Here is a 17,853-nt window from a genome sequence, read left to right as displayed (position 1 = left end):
AAAAGGTTATAAAGCCATTTCTAAAGCTTTGGGACTCCAGCGAACCACAGTGAGAGCCATTATCCACAAATGGCGAAAACCCACTTCCCAGGAGTGGCTGGCCGACCAAAATTACCCCAAGAGCGCAGCGACGACTCATCCAAGAGGTCACAAAAGACCCCACAACAACATCCAAAGAACTGCAGGCCTCACTTGCCTCAGTTAAGGTCAGTGTTCATGACTCCACCATAAGAAAGAGACTGGGCAAAAAAGTTGAACTTTTTGGAAGGTGTGTGTCCCATTACATCTGGCGTAAAAGTAACACCGCATTTCAGAAAAAGAACATCATACCAACAGTAAAATATGGTGGTGGTAGTGTCATGGTCTGGGGCTGTTTTGCTGCTTCAGGACCTGGAAGACTTGCTGTGATAAATGGAACCATGAATTCTGCTGTCTACCCAAAAATCCTGAAGGAGAATGTCCGGCCATCTGTTCGTGACCTCAAGCTGAAACGAACTTGGGTTCTGCAGCAGGACAATGATCCAAAACACACCAGCAAGTCCACCTCTGAATGGCTGAAGAAAAACAAAATGAAGACTTTGGAGTGGCCTAGTCAAAGTCATGCTGTGGCATGACCTTAAAAAGGCGGTTCATGCTCAAAAACCCTCCAATGTGGCTGAATTACAACAATTCTGCAAAGATGAGTGGGCCAAAATTCCTCCACAGCGCTGTAAGAGACTCATTGCAAGTTATCGCAAACGCTTGATTGCAGTTGTTGCTGCTAAGGGTGGCCCAACCAGTTATTAGGTTTAGGGGGCAATCACTTTTTCACACAGGGCCATGTAGGTTTGGATTTTTTTTCTCCCTTAATAATAAAAACCTTCATTTAAAAACTGCATTTTGTGTTTACTTGTGTTGTCTTTGACTAATATTTAAATTAGTTTGATGTGAAACATTTAAGTGTGACAAACATGCAAAAAAAAAAAAAGAACACTTTTTCACCACTGTATATATATAAAAACAATCTATACAGAAAAAAAAAAACCTTTAGGTTTTAAGATTTGATTTAAAAGCTGAAACTGATTTAGCAGATCACATTATTATATTCATTATATTATTATATAAATGACCTTATTATATGAATAAGAAGGGAGGCTGTTGCATTACAAAAATGAAATGATAAAAATGCAGTTGATAAATGATAAAAAGACAGTTAAAGAAAAATATAATTGATAAACTTGAACTAATTGTAATAAAGACCGGAATGATTAAATGAAAACACACTTGATTTTATAAAAGCAGAACAAGCATTTGAGAAAACTGGCTTGATTTGACTGGAATTTAACGTTCATCACAACTCCTATGCCATTTATTGTTCAACCTGTTCACTGGCAGGATGAATTATCGTTTAACATGTGCACCTGTAAATATGTCAATCATAGGGCACGCCAACCAAAAGTCTCTGATTTTGATTAATAACAACTTGGCTACTCCAAAGCATAGGCCTACCAGAATGTGTGTGCACTTGGCTGCAATTTGGCATGGTGACGGTAAGAGTTTATTCTACAAAAACTTAGTGGGTAGTCAGTCCACTAGTTATGATGCACTTCACTGTCAATGTGGCTGCAGTCCAATCCGTTTATTAAATATTCTACCCTCCCAAACTTCACTTACAAACCAAAAGAAGTTCTGTGACTCACACCAATGGAAAGGATCATATTAAGAAAACATGATGTAACATTGCTGTTTTAACTAGCTGGCTAGTTTTAATCTGCATACAACGTTCAAAGGTTTGGGGTCACCTTATCTTTTTGTTCTTTTCCTGATTGAATATTTTATTTTCTGTTTGTAATCAAATATACATGTGGTCAAAGCGCAGTAATTACAGCACTTTTTATATGCAGTCCCCCATTTCAAACGTTGAGACAAAATAACAATATCAAATAAGAGAGTCATGAGTCATGAGACAAAGGTATCAAGTGAGCCTCAAGCCACTATGCTGCTGTCAGGTATTCAGTAGATACTAGAAGAATTGTTTCTCCCGACAAATTTTCCTGTTGAACTCAATGGTATCTACCATATCTAGTATCTACTGCATACCTGACAGCAGCATGGTGGTTTGATGCTCATTTAATACCTTCCCGTAATTGGTTCTTTGATGCTGAAGTTAAACTGAATTTTCTTACACATGGATGATTTCTAACACATATACTTCTCTAAACTACATTACAAATACTGGAGACAGTTGTGCTTTGGCTCATCGTGTTCGAGAGAGCCTATACAAGAGCTGATTATGTAGCCTATGACTAAAGCAATTTTACAGTCAGGTCCAGAATTATTGGCACCCTTGATGAAAATGAGCAAAAAAGACTGTAGAAAACAAATAATACCATTACTCAGATATATTGTAATTTTCCCAACATATTTTATTCAATGGAATCAACAAAAATTACATTTTTCAAATAAAAAATTTCTTTAAAGATTTTTCTTTTTTAATGTGGCACCCCTGTTTTTAGTACTTGCAGCCTCCCCTGGCAATGATAACGGCACTGAGCCTATTTCTATAATGCTTAATAAGGTTGGAGAACACATTTGGAGGGATCTTGGACCAATCCTCCATGCAGAACCTTTCATAGGTTTGCGCTTATGGACTGCCCTCTACAATTCAGACAACATGTTTTCGAAAGGGTTTAAGTCCGGAGACTGAGATAGCCATTGCAAAACATTGATTTTGTTTTCACGGCACCAGTTCTGTGTTGATTTTGAAGTATCAATGACAAGGGTCATTGTTTTGTTGGAAGGTCCGGTCGAGTCTCAGCTTCCTGGCAGAGGCAACCAGGTTTTTGGCTAAAAGGTGCTTGGTGGAATTCATCATGCCATTGATCTAAACAAGAGCCCCTGGACCACTGGTAGCAAAACAGCCCCAAAGCATCAATGATTCACCACCATATTTGACGGTAGGTATGAGGTGCTTTTCCTTGTATGCATCCCTTTTTTGATGGCAAACATGCCGACGGTGTACATGGCCAAAAAGTTCAATTTTGGTCTCATCTGACCATGGCACCCTGTTCCAGTCATAGTTCCAATGACGTTTCGCAAACTCCAAACGCTTGAATTTGTTGGTTGCTCTCAGTAAGGGCTTTCTTTGTGCAACCCTTCCAAAGAGACTGTTGGTATGGAGGTGGAGTCTTATGGTTGATTTAGAGACTTTGTGACCCCAAGATGCAACTCAAGTCTGCAGTTCTTGAACTGTGGTCCTTGTGTTCTTCTATGCCTCCCTCACCATTTTCCTCACTGTGCGTGGGGCAACATGCACTTGCAACCACTTCCTGGCAAGTTTGCAACTGTTCCAGATATTTGAAACTTTTTGATTATTGCCACAACAGTGGTTAGTGTTATGTTTAACTGTTTATCTATTTTTTTGTACCCATTACCTGACCTGTAGGTCAACAACTATCTTTTGATTTTACAGTTCTTTGACTTTCCCCATGGTGATGGATGACAAAGGGACTTTACATGTGTGTTACCTCATTTTTATCCCCTAGGGAAACAGGAAGTGATGGAAGGCCACAATACAGTTCCTTAAGACTGAGATTAACTTAAATAAGTAGAATTTTACTACAGATTTAACTTTGTTTGGTTTTATTTAAAATGATCTTTAAGGGTGCCAATAATTGACACCTACATTTTTAATTAAAATAACAAATTACTCAATAAAAAGAAAAGAAAAATCTGAGTAATTGTATAAAGATAAAAGTATATCGTTTTTTATGTTTGGACATAAAATATAGCTCATTATCTGTGTTGTTTATTTTATACAGCCTTTTTTGCTCAGTTTCATCAAGGATGCCAATAATTCTGGACCTGACTGTATATCCTAATTCAACATGTGCAATAAAAATAAAAAATAAAAAAGAGCTATGCCAGTTTCTCCAATTTTATGAATTTTCCCGGGAGATAGTTACGTTAGGGGTGAAATGGAAACTTCTTAAACAGGAAGTTTGGGGTTACAGCAAAGCATAGCAGCACCTCATCAGCAGTCGAAAGTGGTTGAGAGCAGATCACTGAGGGGCTATGGGCGTGGTTTTTGATTGACACATAGGTCAGTGCACATGTTCAATAATAGATGCTAATGCTTTCAATTAACAGCTTATTTATAAGAAACAAACATATACAGGTATGTTACATCTGACACAACGTTATGCAGGCCTATGATTCTTGGCGGTGCTTTTAGTTAGATATGTACCTATCGGAATTGAGAAACAGCAAAATAGCCTCTATCTGTCTAGGTCTATTGCCCAAGCCAATTTCACATAGCCTATAGCTGAAGAAGCCTAGGCTATGGTCACACGAAATCCATTAACTTTCATTCCCAAGGCTATAACAATTTTAGCTAAAATGATATCACATAAATGGCGGGTCTAATTATAGCCTAGTTAAAAGTTAAAAGCTCCCCCTTGTCCACCCCTGCCTGACAATAATGTGAAAATGGATCGTTTTTAAAGCCAGATCACAAAACAGGTAAACTAATTGTTTATTTTTATCTTGTTATTTCAGGCTATATATATTGCGTCTTATTCAGTTCGTTTTATGGTTCTATTGTAAAACATTTCCTGTTTTTACCATTTTTTCCCTGCACATGTATTTCAAATACACAATACCTTGTGAAGTTGCTGTAAGGAGCATTTCTTCATTTTGAGGTAGGCTACTGACTCCTATAGGCTTCAAGTCTTTATACTAAGCTAACACGTTATGCTAACACAGAAATTGATTGATTGATGAAAATGAAATCGAACATCTCGAAACTGCACCAGCATAAGACCCGGGTCATTCTGAAGTGCCTGTGTTTGCACAGCTGAGATGGGCAATTTAAAAAGACTACTTCTGTCTTCATGAATTTATTGCTTCCTTAGAAAGCAAGTTGAAAACGTCACTCCCACACTGGGTCACACTATGATTATTGGTTGATATACAGTACCAGTGAAAAGTTTGGACACACCTTGCCTCTTTCTGCTTTTTCCTATTAATGTTTTATTTCCTCTGTTTGTGATCAAACAATTCATACGTGGTCAAAGTGCAAATTCTCAGCTTTTATTAAAGGGTATTTTTGTGTGTTGCTCCTTGGCCTCAGCAGGTGGAAAGAATCTTCTGCTCTGTACTGCTGCTCAGAAAGGCTGTTAGCCATCAATGCCCTGATATTCCCATCAAAGTAATTAAAGGACTTCTATCTCTACCATGATGTAGTACTGATGATGTTTGACCCTGTCTTGCCTGTCTCGTCAACCCTTGGGAGCCCACACCGATACGGCTTGTATAATTTAAATTTCCATGTTTATGTGGCGCTTCCGTTACAGTGGTCTTGGTTATTTGGTCACCTTGTTTAACCATGTAGTCTACAATACTTTTTATATACAGCCCTGCATTCCAATGTTTGAAACGAATTAACATGATGTCAAATAAAATAGTCATGTTTTGTATTTGGTTGCATATTGCTTGCATGCCATGACTTCCTGAAGTCTGTGACCTATCAACATTACCAGGATCTGGGTATCATATGTTAAGGTTGTCATAAAAGTGATACAAAAATCTATTTGTGTTTGAATGGATCTCTATGGGAACTGGGGGGTGGGACTAGAGTCAGCTGTAAATTACGCCAAAACAGTATAGAACACATTTGCTGGCTAAATGGCTTTATGTCATCAAGGGTCCAAGGTATCAAATGAGCCTCAAACCATCCTGCTGCTGCCAGATGTGCCGTAGATACTACAAAGGACATTTATCCTGACTAAATTCCTGTTGAACTCAATGGAAAAATTATTCAGGAGAAACAACCCTTGAAGTATCTACAGTATATTTAGAAACAGCACAGTTGTTTGAGGCTGGTTTGATACCTTGGACCCTTGATGACTTAAAGCCATTTTTAAAGCCAACAAATGTGTTCTACACTGTATCAGCATCATTTATAGCCGAATCTAGTCCCACCCCCCAATTCCCATAGAATCAAATGCAAAGAGTTATAGTATCGCTTGTAGGACAACCTGAGAACAAGATATCCAGATTCTGTTGATGTTCATAGGTGACAGACATCAGGAAGTCATGGTATGCAATGGATACGCAACCAAATACAAAACTACTTTATTTGACATTATGTTAATTTGTCTCAAACATTGAAATGGGGGGCGATGTATAAAAAGTGCTGGAATTACTACATGGTGCAACCAAAATGTATAAAAACATGGTTGAATAAAATATGAGAATCTGCACTTTGACCACATATGAATTGCTTGATTACAAACAGTGGAAATAAAACATTAACTAAAAAAGCCAGAAAAAGGCAAGGTGTGTCCAAACTTTTGACTAATACTGTAGACCACAGAAGTGGGCCGTGTATGTGATGCCGTGAGTTGGTACCAGGAAATCACATTTAGGGCATCCAAAAAAACAGAGCATCCAAAGTGTGAGAATTCTTATGGTGCTTTGCAAAGTCGAAACGGCAGACACAGCAGCACAGCGGCCATGCATCTAAAAAGAAAGCAACCTAGCATCACAGCTCCAGGATATCTAGCTTGCCAATATTGTTATGATTTAGCTCTGTAACGTTGTCGACATTGTTATTCTCAGACATGTCATTGAATGAGCTGTATTAAATTATAGTGTATTGATTGCATGATTTTACTTAAATTAACCTAAAACCCTACGCATGTCTGAAATCTAGCTAGAGCTCTGATATTAATGCAAGTTGGAATTGGACTGGACTGTTGTTGAATTGTTATAATGCCAGTAACTAACGCTACAATCTACCTAATCTAATCAGCCAATAGTGTGGCAGCAGTGCAATAAATAAAATCATGCAGATACGGGCGAGGAGCTTCAGTTACTAATGTTCACATCAACCATCAGAATGGTGAAAAACAAGGGCCAGACTGCTCAAAGCTGACAGGGAGGTGACAGTAACACAAATAACCACACATTAGCTAAAACAGTGGTATGCAGAAGAGGATCTCTGAACTCACAACACATCAAACCTCTAAGTGGATACGCTACAGCAGCAGAACACCAATAAGTCAAAAAAATGTGTCTAATAAATACCTAATAAAGTTTTTATATACAGTCCCCTCAACAAGTATTGGAACAGCAAGGCCAAATCCTTGAGATAATTTCATTTTGTTTGATTTTATTCACAATAATCTTGGCACCAGTGGTTTTCAGAAAAAAATGAGTTTACAAAATAAAAAAAGAAAGAAGTGAATGCATTGGAATATAAGTACATACTTTTCCCTTATGCTTGAACATATAATATAGATCACTAGTGGGCTCGCTGTAAGATAGCACACTTATGTTATCTCCAATCTTTATTCTCCACAGTTTTTTGGTAGTGACCTACTTCGCCATACTTTCCCCTAGAAACTTTGTTCAAACTTTAAACTATTCAGCTTGCTTATGAATGGTGTGCTATTTATTTTTGTATTGATTGCGTATACTTTTTGAATTATTTAACTTTTTATTCAGATTTTCCTGCCTTGGAAATGAATGGTGGAATGTTATTTTGCTAGTGTGTGACAGTTGGAATTAGAATTTTAAGAATTTTTTTACAGTACATAGGTACTTCCAGAAGTTAAAGCAACACATCCATAACTAGTAAAATACACATGAAGTGCTGTTCTAAACATAGTCATCATAAGTGCAATTCTATAAAAAAAATGTTTTGGGTTAGACAAGAGGGATAGGGATATCGGAAAGGGGGGGAATCAGGAGGGAGGACTAAGGTACAGTTTGAAAAGGTGTGTTTTTTGTCTGCGTCGAAATAGGGGGAGGGATTCTGCTGTCCTGACAGTGGTAGGCAAGTCATTCCACCACTGAGGAACGGAAAACCGGCGTGAACGTGCAGCTCGACCGCCAGGTGCTCGTAGTGAGGGAACCATAAGGCGACCAGAGCTGGCAGACCGGAGTGGTCTAGCTGGGGAGTAGGGAGTGAATTAGGATTGGACACTCATTGTTGTTATAGTACATTAAATCAATTGCCTTATTCAATAATGACTCATGACTGTGATTGGCTGTAGCGATGAATACGTAACAAGCACCTAGAAACTGATTAGGCTTCAGAGACTTAATTAAACTCATTAAATACTCATAATATAGTTTCATGAAGCCAACTGCCTTGCATTATGCAGTAATGCATTACCTCTCTGTTTGACTGTTGTAAATGCCTAGCAACCACCTAGCAACTGATTGGTAATACCCTAGTGACATTCACACCTCATATATGAAGTATATATTGTGCTAATGGTTCATACACTTTCATTCAGGTAATAACATTAATGCAATACCACCTTACCTAACCTTTCTGATTGGCCGTTATGAATACTTTGCAGCCACTTAGCAAATGACTAGTAATACCCTAGCCACCACAGAGTAATACCATTAGAACACCCTAGCAACCACCTTGTAATACCCACGCAACCACCTATCAACACCGTAGCAACCACCTATCAACACCGTAACAACCACCTAGTAACACCCTAGCAATACCTTAGCGACCACCTATCAACACCCTAGCAACACTCTAGCAGCCACCAAGCAGCCACCTAGCAACCACTTAGCAACCACTTAGCAACCACTTAGCAACCACTTAGCAACCACTTAGCAACCACTTAGCAACCACTTAGCAACACCAAAGCAACCACCGAGCAACCACCAAGCAACACCCTAGCAACTCATAAACAAACACTGGGTGGGGAGCCACGGTGACGCAACAGGCTAAGATGCAGCGGACTTGCAAGGACACACCAAGGACCAGGGTTTGATTCCTGGTCCTGCCAAAAAGCCAAGTTTGGCCGGCTCTTGTGGAGCGGCATAATTGGCTCGCTGGTCCAGAGGGAGGGACTTGGCAGGGTTAGGGGATCGCCGCGCACAACACCACCCTGGGCGCCTCGGAATCACGGTCACGAGCATGACGGCTTGAAGAAGCATGTTGTTCTCGGATCGCCAGATCCTTTCGGGAAGCCGAGGGACGTGGTGTGTGCGGTGTATCCCCCAGCTAACACTAATTGGATTAGATAGGGCAAAGCAATAACTGTGAAGATTTGTAATTGTGCTATAGTCTTAAGCATCTCTATTTGAGTTCCGCATGAGAACATTCCAAGTTTTACCCAGACCGTAATATAGCTCACTATTGTAGAGTAGCCTACAAGGCTTGCTTTTCACATGAAACAGCTTGCTAGCTAGCCAGCTTGCAAATAACCCACAGAATGTAATTCATTTTACAAGAGTATTGAGGATTCTATCACACAAATGATCCGATGTGTATCCTTGTCGTTTCCAACTAAGCTTTTGAAATCATAACATGCCCTGAATTTCTGATAGATTGAGAATGGAAGCCACCCGTAACAATCACAATCTGTTCACAGGTGGCAGCGTATAACAACTCTGCATGCTCCGGAGAGCCATTTATCACAGACTATACATTTCCCCATGTTGTCACATAGCCTAAAAACAATTTAGCAATCTGCAGCTGCAAGTCACTTAGCATAGGTGTTCACAAAGTAGGGTCCACAGCAAAATTAAAAAAATAAATAGAGAAATTATTTATTTTATTTTATTATTTCATATGATAAAATTGTTTTAGTTCTAAATACTAAAGTAACCTTGTCTGGTTGACATTATTTGGTAATATTGTGATCATTCCATTTTATTATGCTAGGGCTAGGCTACCATATTAATGCGTGTTGCACTGTAAACTGTTAATTCGGGCGACAGCAAGTTGGGTGGGACATTAGTAAAAAAACGGACAACGTAGATAATTATCTTTCAAGCTAGAGAGCATGGACCATTTTTTTCAAACGGACACATTCCGAGTTAGAACCAGCTAGTTCTACTTCGAGTGCATCAAGTCAGTCATCTTCCAAATCAAAATCGAGAAAGTATGAGGTTTCGTACATAGAATTCAGATTTGTGTTGACGAAGAAAAAAGATGGGCTTGATTGTCCTAAATGTGTTCGATGTCAAGAAATCCTCTCAAACGAATGCCTAAAGCCTTCTAAACTAAAAAGACATTTAGAGCAAAAACATCCTAATGATGTCGGAAAACATACAGACTTCTTCAAAAGAAAAGCAGCATTGCTGATGAAACAAGCGAGCACTTTCACGCAGCAAGTGACGGTTTCAGAGTGGGCATTGAAGGCGTCTATTTTGGCATCGTATCACACCGCCTGTGTGAAGAAAGCCCACACAATTGGGGAAGACCTGATATTACTGACGACCAAGGATATTGTTCGGGAATTGCTAGGCGAGGAAGCTGCTTGAAAAATTGACACTGTTCCTTTGTCAGACAGTACACTGCGCAGACGGATATCGGACATGGCTAAGGACGTAACAGACAACTTGACTGAAACTACTTGAACTTGATAGCCCCTTCTTTGCATTACAATTGGATGAGAGCACAGACGTAGCTAATGCGGCACAGCTTCTTGTTTATGTAAGATTTATTAGAGATTAAAAGTTTGCAGAGGAGCTTCTATTCTGCCAAGAAGTTGAGGATAAAAGGCCAGGACATTTTTGGAGTTTTGGACGAGTTCATGCAGACAAATTCAATTGACTGGTCTTATTGTGTGGGGGTGTGTAGGGATGGTGCTGCAGCCATGACAGGCAAGCGCAGTGGAGTCGTAGCATTAATCAAGGCCAAAGCTCCAGATGCTGTGGCCAAGCACTGCATGCTTCATTGTGAAGCACTATTCGCCAAACGAATGGAGGACGAATTGCAACAAGTGCTTCAAGACGTTGTTAAAATTGTCAACAGTATCAAAACATGTCCCCTCAAACACAGAATGTTTGCCAAACTTTGCCATGATATGGGTATCTTTGTTGTTCGGGTAGCAATTGAAATTGTACTTCCCTCTAGGGTCTTTCAGCGCACTTATCCCTGGTTATGGGTATGCACTTTGTTGTACGTCGCTCTGGATAAGAGCATCTGCCAAATGCCAATAATGTAATGTAATGTGTCAATTTCGAAAGTCTTCTGCTGCATTCTGACATCCACAGGCTCGAGGGGCAGTTTTCAAACGAGTGTTTGAACTCTGCAAAGAGTTGCGTGAATTTCTTGTATCTGAGAACTCCCAATTTGCTCCCTGTTTTGACAACAAATCGTGGGTTCTGAAGCTTATGTACTTGTCAGACATATTCCACCTTTTAAATGCCCTTAATCAGAACATGCAGGGCAGTAATCTCAGCATACTTAATTTCCAAGATAAAGTTTGAGCATCCGTGCAAAAAAATCAGACTTTGGGAGAGAAAGCTGGATGAAGGAATTACGGAAATGTTCCCGCTCCTTCACCAGGAGCTTGCAACATCCAGCGTCACCGCAGACAGCAGACAGCCTGTAAAATTGTCACATCTGAAGGAATATTTTAGCAACTATTTCCTAGAGCTGGACAATGCTCATTTTAATTGGATCAGAAATCTATTTGAATCAAAAATCGACGATAGTAGTCTTCATTATTAAAATTATTATAAAATTAAATTATCTGCTGTTCCCCTGTCAGAATTTTGGAGCTATCTGAGAAATGAATACCCAGAGTTGAGCGAAAAAGCCATTCGATGCCTCTTGCCATTTGCCACAACATACCTGTGTGAGGCAGGTTTTTCCACACTTATAGTACTGAAAACAAAAAACAGAGCGCCTCTACATGTGGAGAATGACATGCAATTGCCACTAAGCCAACTGAAACCTAGAGTGGATAAACAATGCAAGAATGTCCAAGCCACTAACTTGGATGAGTTTCATTTCTTTAGTTTTATTGTGACAGTTTTTTGCCAGCAAGGTAAAAATGTCTTTCTGTTCAGTGTAACATCCATTGTTTTATATAGATTCATTACATGCACTTGACAGGCAGTATATAGCAGTTTATTATAGGCATGTAATGCCTATGCCATTTTTTTGGATGGGGAGGGGGGGTCCTCAGCCTGATTCTGTTCTGTTAAAGGGGACTTGGCATTAAAAAGTTTGGGAAGCCCTGACTTAGCATACCAACATCCCACACTCAAAATCAAACATTGTTTTCAGATTACTTAGTGACTATAAAGTGGCTGGAATTTTTTTAAATAACTGAAAATTATCACAGAGGAATGAATATATTCACAGCACATGCATCAAATATCTATTCAAAATAATGTACATAACATAACACACATTCCAAATTCAGTACGTCAGGATTGTATGGGTGTGGGCACAGGGAGAGACAGGGAGAGGGAAAAGGTTGGTAGAGGGATTAAGAGCTGAAAAGTGAAAAAAGCTGAAAAGATTAAGAGCTAGCAAGATGCAAACTCCACATCGAAAGACCTCTGGTCGGGATTCGAACCCTTGACATTGTTATTGCGAGGCGACGGTGTTATGCACTGCACCACCATGCCGCCACATAGCTCATCCTCTGTATAGAAAATTATACTAAAACATTTATTGGCCATTCTTTGGTTAACAAATTCTTGATGTCATCAAGGTGTATTAATACATACCACCATAACACAGCCACTGTAAAACCTAACAGGATGCATGGACAGACAGGAATCCTACCTGCATAACAAAAGTTGAAACCTCCAAGGAAAAATGTTCAAATTTAAACTATCAACAAAATTTTAATTTGAACAGAATAATGTCTAACAATGCATGTGATTACCACACGCATCACCTACTATGGATGCAAATGCCCTCAAATTAAAAGAGACATTGGTGTGCCACGGTGGTGCACAGCTAAAGCAACAGACCTTGATGCAGGCATCAGTTCATTGCAGTTGCACAATGAGATTGGCCAGCACACGTGGAGCAGGATCATTGGCTCACTGTTCCGAGGGTGGGGGGAGGGACTTGGCAGGGCCTGTAGGAGTCACGGTCGCGGGATGTAACATCCTGATACTGCTGGGCCGCAGAGCGACGGGGCCGTTGCAGTGTAACCACTCATAGGGTACAATTGGCCAACAAGCTTTTATTTCACAGAGCACATGGTACTCTTTAATTATAGGCTAACGTAAAACAACAATTCAAAAAAAAAAAAAAAAAAGATAAAAACCCAAAATGAGGAAAAAGAAATTTATTTGAGAACAAAATAAAACTGATTTTGAGGCCCTAGATATACCGAATAAAGTGGCCAGTAACTGCGCTATATTGGATCAATGATTAGATAGATGGGGGGACGAAAAATAAAATGACAAGAGGGCCATTCATTTTGGTGCTAGAGCCTTCTAAATTCGAAGGGGATATCACTTAAAAAGTATTCCATCATAAAGCATTCCATTTTTATATCTTGTCCAACGCCAGACATTCTGCTTCTATGGTCTCTGCCTGCGTGTTCTCAATGGTAAGTGTTATCAACAGTAGGCTATCTGTTCTGTAACTGTAACCAAGCTAACTGCTATGTGTAGCATCTTCATGAAGTAAAAAGTATTAATTCTAAACATTCTATCCGAGGTCAGGAAAGTGCAAGCCCAAGGTAGCCATTAGCTTACACTTCAAAAGGATGATCCAGAGTGACAGTCGCAACTGCTTCCCCCTTTTTCAGGGTATAAGAAGATATTTTCCACACAAATATATCATACAGCTGCATCAGATAATGTGAGCAATACATGTGAGCAGTAACAGAACAACTAACTACCACTGAACTACTGGGTCTGAGGGCTATTTAGGGGAGAGAAATGTGAATGCACATAATGTGTTCTATTGTTTTTTTTAAAGGAGGAAAAAAAAAGGTTATTCTCATTCATGCTGATGTTACTTTTGTGAATTTACAAAAGGTTTCCAAAAATTAACTAGAATTGATGCTTACTATATATAATTGACATTAAAGATTTGGTGAGAAGGAGATTAACCACTAATTTAATATACTATACATTGTTATTACTATTTTACACTAATTAAACATGGCAAACGGAGATATTGCCAAGAGGAGGTGCATGCGGGGCGGGCCTCCCCCTGCTCTGCTCTCCTAGACAAACGAGAATGATTGAATGAAATATTCACACTCTCAGTCTGTCAGTGTTCCCCAAGCGTCGGCTGCCGGCTAAATGGTCGATGTACCTGGCCGGCTACTGTACAAAACATCATTATATCTTTAAAAATATATATTCAATGGTACCTGTAATTATAAAATCAGTAGCCTAAATAATATTGTCCGCTGCCAACTGCAATGTTACACGCGCAGCTCGTCATTTTCTCTGCGAGCGTGATGTAAAGTAAGTTAGTCATCTAATCACAATCAGCTGTGAGCTGTATTTTCTGTAGGCTATTTCGCATATTAGCGAGCTAGTTAAGACATTACGTTTTTAATCAGTGTTTACCCCATGAGCAAACTAATCTCAACAGTAAAATAGTTGTAACGTTAGAAGAATAAAGTAAACCATATTATAGGCTCCACAATCCCTAAGGTTAGCTAGTATTATCCAATATCGTGATCCATTTCATAGCCGACTAGCCTATTGGCTAAATAACTTTACAATTAGCTACTCTAACACATTCTTGAACAGTTTGCTGACTTTGGGTACTGTGATCGTAATTAACATTGATATTAATACGAATATAGCCTACCCAGCACCATTTGCAACAACGCGTTTACGTTAATATAAACCTTATCTAACGTTACCAATTTATTGAAATTCGGTTCAATTCATTAGCCATCACAAACTGAACGGCTTGATGAAAGAAAAGCAAAGGCGAGCTTGTAAAGCCACTTCGTTTTTTAGGCTAAAAAGAGAACCACTGTATCCAGTTTCCGTTGGATTCAGCGTTGAACAACAACTTTATTGCATCCATATCGTTTGCTTTTTTGGTAATTTAGCGAACTCATGCGTGATTTGGTGTTGCGGCAGAAAATGTCTTAAATACAATTTATGTAGCCTATATGATATGTTGTGCATATTATTTACGGTACTTAACAAAAACATGTATAAAGAGTAAAATTAATTAATCAGTGACTATGAATTGGCAAACATGCTCTAAATTTGATTGGTACTTAATTGTGATTTTATTAATATTAAAGTCCTGAGTGATTCCAATTGTGTCCTATATTAAGGATAATAATATGAATGTTTTTGGTTTTGTAGAGTGGGATCAGTCAGCTTCCTTGCCAGAGCCAGTCAGGCCCCAGTAAGCCTCACAGATGGGCCCACAGAGAGCCCCAATGCCAGCCTCAGAGAGTCTCCATGCAGTGCAAGGAGGAAGAAGCCCATGCCCTAATGAACAAAACAGTTCAAATGGACACTTCAGTTCCCAGTCTCCAAGAGGAGCTTAGCAGAGCATTGGTGCTCTTCAAATGGACTGACAAAAGTCAGAGTCTGACATGGATGACTGACTATATAAACCTAATAGTTGAATTTGTACATAGTCATATTAGAGTTATTGTTCAATATCATTAAAGCGAAACATTGATCTTTTAGGTAACACTTTGTAAAATACTTTGTTTATTCAATCATTATCATTACAATATTTTCTTTCTGAACAAATTTCTGGTTAATGGCATGACAACTTTAAATTTTATGTCATGTAGGTTTATTTGAACATAAACTTAACAAAATGCTTAAGAATAAAGCCATTTATTATGGATTAATTTAATATATTAAAATACACCAGAAGTCGTAAAAACATCATCTGAACCCCCCTGGCCAGCTACTTTTACACTTTGGCCTACTACTTAAATATTTGGAGAACACTGGTCAGTGCCCAACACTGAATGCATTATAATATTTCTAAAAGATTTAGGAGACGGAAAGAAGGAACAGAGTAGTTTGTAATGTAAAGGAGAAAAAATTTGAAATAAGACAAATCTGCAAGGAAGATATAGGCCTATGAAGCAGAGGGAGATTTTGTGGTGAGGACTGATCTCAACATTAATGTTAATGTTTGTTAGCTTGCTAGTTCACGTTACCCCTACTGCTACAATGTCAGATGGCAAATGGGATAAATATTGTGTCTTAATAGTTTTTGAATACTTTTGTGTGTTCTTTTTAAGTAACAAAATGCTTAATGCATTCTTCTGTTAAAATGAAACATAGGATGAAAAATTAAGGAATATAGTAATTTTCTTAATAGTAGTAATGGGGTGTGTGGGTTATTCCAGAAAAGAGGGGAGAAAACACTGTAACAAGATGAGAAAAGCGAGGTGTACAGTTTCACTTACTGCTAGGGTTCACAGTATTAAAATAAATTATAAATTACATACTGAACTAACCTTTTTTTGTTGTCAGCATAGGTTATTTTAAAATAACCCAACAGTATTCAAAACAATTAAAATACTCAGTTTGCTGTTATAGCAAACAAAAATCTAAAAAAGTAGGGATAGTGAAAATATATTATCTATTTTATCCATTTAAAACACCTAAATGGAACATTATATTTGGGATAGTTTTAAGTAATTTTGGGGCGGGTCTTGAACATATTTTGGACTGGAAATTTGAGCAAAACCTGGCAACCCTGACTGTAACGTCATTGCATCATGTAATGAAAATGCTAGCTCAGTTCAATACCGGTGAATAACACGGTTTCATGCAGCCTATAGGTAGATCATAGTATGCCTATTTATATTTGTGAATGGCTTAGGTCATAAAACTGTATCCCCTTGCTTTACTGATAAACGTTATCCTGACAACGATCAAGCCCGTTTGCATAAGCATAATTCTTTATATAGGCTAAGGATGACTTTAAATAACCGGAACACTCCTACACTTTTTTTTCATGAAGCTGAAAAACGAAACACAAAACGATGTCTAATAAATCCACACTAACGTAGGCAAGTTACCATGAAAGCCACTGGTCTTGGCAATTCAATCATCGCCTCGCCACCACGGAAATGTGCATTTTGGTGAATGGTGAGAAATGAATTCACATAACTACGATTTAAAAAACAACAACAACAACACAATATAACACTAATTCGCAATTATAATGATCTAGTTACATGGTGATCTGGCTATTTTTTGTGGACAGAAGGCTAACGTTAGCGGAGGAGCTGGACTTCTTGCTTACCGTTGTCTGCTTCAGGTAGTAGGTTAAAACAAACCTTCATATAGTCGTACAAAAAATAAAAAAAATGTAGCGATCTAACTAGACACTAATGGTTTAAAATGTCTCATGGCTAAAATCAATATTTTATTCTGTGTCACAAAATAAGTTCGCTCAGTGGCTGTTTGTCGAGCATATTCGTGATTGCCAGAAATGACTGCGCTTCGTTCATAGAACGTGCGAAACCGATATCCGACAGAACCCATTTTGGCTCTTTTCATACGAAGAAGGAACTGAATGTTGGATCCTTTTTGTCACCAAAATGGACGCAATTTCCTAAGTGGTGCTGTGACGATCAGAGCGCAACAATTGAGAGAGGTTCATCCTGGAGGCTAAATTGGTCCTAGTTTTTATAATGGGTCCCAATGGGAAAGTTTCTTCCTGTTTACGTTTTGAGGTCTTATTGGGGTAGCACGAGTCGTTGGTTAGTCTAGATCTTTAAGTACAAAATGTAAAAGTTTACTTGGGCGAAATATAGCGTTAACGCAGAGAAAAGGCAATTTATCGCGCAGTTGTTCACCATCGCACATGCGCAGTGTCTTGAAACCGCTTTCTCAGAAAACGGTATTTACATAACTACGCATGCGCATGGTACTTTACACGGCTAGCCTTGAGATTGCCATCTTTCTTTAAAAATCTTTGGTGACGATTATATATCCGGGACATGGCAGACGTAGCAAAGATTTTACAGGATTGGAAGATGCCTAACCATAGAGTGTATAAGACATCGTAGAGTTCAGTTCGCCGAACAACCCATTGTTTTTTTTGTGAGCAGGCATGCGCAGTAGTGCTTTTCAGCGGTCAGTAATGGCAGCGACAAGTAGGCCTAGTAGTCA

The 17,853-nt window shown here is 38.8% G+C and overlaps 1 protein-coding gene across 1 annotated transcript in view; it reads right to left on the bottom strand.

Annotated features, from left to right (window-relative positions):
• zbtb45 (zinc finger and BTB domain containing 45) overlaps window positions 1–17,438 on the bottom strand; it is a 52,684-nt gene extending 35,246 nt beyond the window's left edge. Inside the window, exon 1 of the mRNA XM_061229242.1 lies at window positions 16,982–17,438. The gene's annotated coding sequence lies outside the window, so the exon portion shown is untranslated. The remainder of the gene's footprint in view (window positions 1–16,981) is intronic.
• Between the last annotated feature and the right edge of the window lie 415 nt (window positions 17,439–17,853).

The sequence above is a fragment of the Conger conger genome, chromosome 2 (assembly GCF_963514075.1).
Source record: "Conger conger chromosome 2, fConCon1.1, whole genome shotgun sequence".
Taxonomy (NCBI): Eukaryota; Metazoa; Chordata; class Actinopteri; order Anguilliformes; family Congridae; genus Conger; species Conger conger.
The sequence above is the reverse complement of the archived record's forward strand: the minus strand, read 5'-3'. Positions and strand labels throughout refer to the sequence as shown.